Here is a 5,144-nt window from a genome sequence, read left to right on the forward strand (position 1 = left end):
GCTCATGATGGGAGAGGAGGAGGGACTAAACAGATGGATTAAGGAGAATGAGGCTTGAAATCCAAGCCTGCTGGCTTCCAGGATTTTTATAGTATCTCAAACCCTTTTGCTGGCATAAAAAGAAGATGAAAGAAAGAAAGAAAGAAAGAAAGAAAGAAAGAAAGAAAGAAAGAAAGAAAGCCAGCCTGGCTGGTGCCTCAGTGGTTGAGCATCAACCTATGAACCAGGAGGTCACCGTTCGATTCCTGGTGAGGGCACATACCCAGGTTGTGAGCTCCATCCCCAATAGGGGATGTGTAGGAGGAAGCTGATCAATGATTCTCTCTCATCATTGATGTTTATCTCTCTCTCCCTCTCCCTTCCTCTCTGAAATCAATAAAAATATGTTTTAATAAAAGAAGAAAAAGAAAGCAAAAAACAACAGCAATGATACACAGGTGTCATGTAGTCTGCATTTTTTGTTCAATATTTTTGGTGGATTTTTTTAGTATATGCAATGAGCTAGTTTAGCAATTCTGACCTAGCACCAAGGATATTCCTAAAGCCTGTGTGATAAGCTCTATTAGAGGATACATAGCTGGGACTTGGACGCTTATGGTGACTGAAGTCAGATGACATTCCCATACCTCACAACTATGTATACATTTACTGTTTTCATAGGAGCTAAGAAACTTCCTGGGCAAATATCTTGGGGTTAGGTCACATGGACATGTATAATATTTATCCAGAAGGAATCTGGTAGAAGCATGATCTTATGGAGAGAAACATCCCCCGAGAGGGAATTCATCATGAGGAAAGAACTGAAGCCCATTCAACAACAGAATCTATGCCTCTGAGGCAATGGTGATTTGGGGGTACAACATGATGATTAGCATTGGTGGGACTTTGCCATCCTGTGGATGTGAGTGGCCCCCAACCCTAATCATGGAGAATTGAAGCAACTATAACTAAACTCTACACACTGTGTGGCTCAAGCAAACTTGCTGTGGAGCCCTCACCCCAACTGCTTATAACACTCCTCACTTTGCAAGACCCATGACATGGCATTTCTACTTCATTATATCAAAGCTCTGTGGAGTTTCTAAAGATAGCTGCAACAATAACTCCCTCTCACCAGCACCCGCATAGCCCCTTGGGCATAGATATGGGGATGAGCACGGAGTGGCACTTTGGCAGACTGTGAGGGAAGAGATAGCAGTCTGTCTTGGCTTAAAAACAAACTCTTCAGCTACACGTTTCTTCTCTAATCCTCTCAGGAATAAATAAGTAATCAAAATGTGTAAATAACATAGCAGACGTTACTAAATATACTTTCTTTGCAAAATGTCATTTTACACCTACCTTGAGTCTCCAACCTTCTTTAGGAATATGAACTTCTGTCAATAGTTTCTATGATTCTAAGGTGTAGCAGGAAAAAAACAAGATAAGGAGTCCAAAGATAGGGTCTGAATGCCAGCACTGTTATTAATTAACCATATGACCTTGGCTTTGTCAGTAATCCCAGCAATTCTTAGCAGAGGTACCTAGAAAATTCTAGGGTGTCATAATCATGTGGTGTGTGCCTCAGGTAATTAGTTAACGATATAGCCAATTTAATATATGTAACTTAGAGTGAATTCAAATAACAATAATTATATCATTCTAATTTACTTGACTTCGTCTTGTGTATTTTCTCAAAGAAGAGAGAAAGTGTTAAGGAAATTATAGCTAGCATCATGGGGACTAAGCATGACTATCCATTCCCTGTCTAACTGATATGAGGGGATGTGCAGAGGAGCTTGAAGCCACGTGATACACTAACTGATGGCACCTGCAACATCTTTTTTTATATTGAAACAAAAACACTGCCCTCTGGAAGAGAAAGTAACACATGCATGAATTTTCACTATCACTCATAGACTTGGTGCAATATATCCAAAGACTCAGGATTATATATTCTTTCTCCTCGGCTGCTATAGGTCCTGAGGTGGAAGTTTGTGAAACTCTTAAACCACGCTCCATAAGTATTAGTTAAAATGATAATAGATTTTTACAGTGCTCATAAGTGATAGGTTTACAAATGCTTCTATCTCCCTTTAAATTTCACATGATAATAAATTTTACTAACAAAACTGCAAAGAAAGACAAGAGAAGAAAAAGTGGTGCATGGGCTTCTATATTGCACTGAGCCAAACCAGCTAGGACAAGACTCTCTTTTTCAAAAATAAGTTCCATTAAAGAAAATTTGATTGATCAAATTTTTCCTTATATGGATCTCAGGGGCACAAAATTAGATCAATCATAATCTTTAGTTCAGCATATACCCTCACATGCTCATCAACAATGTGACCTGGACACTCCTCCCACATATAGGTGGGGGCCTCTGTCCCCTTCCCTTTGAAGTAGGTGGGCTCTCTGTCTTGTTTGTGATCAATAGAATGTGTCTAGGTCAGTAAACGTGATGCAGCTTCTGCCTTGCTCTCTGGAACACACAAACTGCAGTCCTGAGCTGTGGTGCTGTAAGGAAGCTCAAACCAGCTATGTGGCAAGACCACATGGAGAAGTCTTGAGATTACATGGAGAGAGAGAGAGAGAGAGAGAGAGAGAGAGAGAGAGAGAGAGAGAAGAGAAGAGAAGAGAAGAGAAGAGAAGAGAAGAGAAGAGAAGAGAAGAGAAGAGAAGAGAAGAGAAGAGAAGAGAAGAGAAGAGGAGAGGAGAGGAGAGATCTTAGCTGTTTCAGTCCCATCTACTATCTGACTGCAACTGCACGAGAGATGCTAAGCCAGAATCACCCCCAGAAACTGAAAGATAATTGCTGTTGTATCAAGCTATTAAGTTCTGGGGTAATTTGTTAAATAACAATTTTAGTAGAATATGCACTATCATCATTAGGTCATTTATGGCTTTGTTGGTGGCTCGATTGATTCAAAATAGTATAGCAATCTTATGAGACCTCATTGGCAAACTTTGTGGATAGTTTTCTGATAGAATTTTGATATTTTTAACTGGTTGATGTTATTATTAACATATTTATAACATTTTTATGAATATAATGCCTAACTCTGCCTCACCTCCCCTACCAAAATAAGTTTACCCTAGAAATGTGAATTTCTTATAAATTTGGATATAACCATAGGAGTGCATCACACACGTGAATTCTACTCATTCTTGCACCCAAGTGGCTAAAAAATTAGAAACTGCTAACTTGATCCCTCTGAGCTTCAGTCCCTCACATGTAAGATGGAGGAATAATACTCACCCTGTCTCATGGGCTTGTTGTGAGCAACGCTTTTGAAAATGGTGAAGAAAACATTCATAACTAATAAAGATTTATTATCATAAGGCTGTATTATTTTCACAGTTTCATTATGCATATTTCATTGTCCTGTCTCCTTCCTCATCTGGGGAGGAATCAAATGTTCTTCCATTTCCTTCAAATTAGTAATGTAGCAACACATTGTGTTAAATATTCCCCTCTCCGTTCTCCCCCTCCCCCGGCCCAGATGTACCAAAATCTGGCCTGGTGTTCCCACACAAATGAAGAACAAATAGGATCATGCCCAGCTTGGATCCCATTGTAGGAGGGGTCATTACTGAAATACCAAGAAGGTCTCATTAGAAGGCAGTTTTGCCCTCAAGGCAGCCCCATGGCATAGCCCCTGAGGACAGCTTTATAAAGATTCAGTAGTGCCAGTCTCTGAGATTTTTAGAACTAACATCCAGATGTCCATCTGCTGCATAGACACTGAGAGGGCTATTTTTGATGATGTGATGTTCTTAATTTCTATTCATAGGTTGAGTATGTTCCCCTGTTACCTTTGGGAATTAAATCTGGGGTCTTGGGTGTGGCAATCTCCAATGAATCAGCGACATAACACTTGGTCTTCAAATATCACATTCAGCTCAGCCCCTAATTGCCCACAGAACTTCTGTTTACCATGCAAAGATAAGAGACAATATCAGCCATTTTTACCTATAGGCTGAGACCTCCTTGCAGAAGACTGGCAATTTTGCCTTGGGGGATATTTCGCAGCTCATTATTTTTTCTCTTTAGATACAGTAGCCTCACTTCTGCTCATTAGGCTCCTTTCACTACATCATTGCCTTTCTTTAATGTGGCTGGTCTATTAAATAACCCTCACCTGGCAAAGCCCCCCAGTGTCCCTAATGCAGCTCTGCTCTCCTGTTTTCATGACTCCGTTTGGACGTCACTTTAATAAGTGTGGCATTGGCACCAACATTCCACATCCTGCATCTCATGTGCCACAGAGACCGAGAGGGGAATATCACAGAACTCAGAGGACATGCCACTTAGTGTTCAGAGATTCCTGAAGGCTTTCACAGAAGTGGAATGCAGTACACCAGAGGAAAGGCTCAGAACAGAAATATTGGCATCCCATTTATTCAGTGTTACCAAATATCAAAAGGCAATTGATTAAATATTGATCTGACAACTGCTTGAAAGGGAGGAGGCACTTCTCACAATCTGGCAAGAAAACAGGGTCAGGAACACTAAATGTGGGTACTGCAAAAGCATGTTTGCAAAATCTCCATGTCTTCTTGCCATGATTAAAAGGCTTGTTCGTCATGGGTGAAATCCTATAGTGGATATGTGCTTGAGTGTCAACTCATATTAAGCTGCATGAAATTCATATTTCTTCTTTAGTTAGAATCCCTCAAACTGACCCAACCTATGCAGTTCCCTTTGTGGTTAGATCAGCTTTTTGGGACTTTTTCTGAAGGTCAGCTCTTGAACTGAAACATCTTAAAAAGGCTAGTGTTCCAGTCTTTGTTTATAAGTACAGAAGCCTACTTGAACTAGCTCAAGTAAGAATTGGTTGATTAAAACACAAACCTGTATGTATGTATGTATGTATTTATGTGTGTATGTGTAAAAGTGCATGTATACTATAAATACATGTATAATCACTGGCCTAAAGCTGAAGAGTTTCAGAAAACAACTCTCCCCCCACCCTTTCTCCCTCTGTTCCTCCCTCACTTATTCCTCCCTCTCAAGGTTATCATAAGCTCTCATTTTTGCCTTTCTTTGTCCCTATGTGGGTTTTTCTTTTATTTCTCCACAAACCAGAATATTCTTAGCTCACCCATAATTGGCTTGGCTTTGGCTCTGGTTTGTCTTGCCACTGACTCCCCCCCCCCCCCCC

This window comes from Myotis davidii, unplaced genomic scaffold, assembly GCF_000327345.1.
Source record: "Myotis davidii unplaced genomic scaffold, ASM32734v1 scaffold960, whole genome shotgun sequence".
In the NCBI taxonomy this organism is placed as follows: Eukaryota; Metazoa; Chordata; class Mammalia; order Chiroptera; family Vespertilionidae; genus Myotis; species Myotis davidii.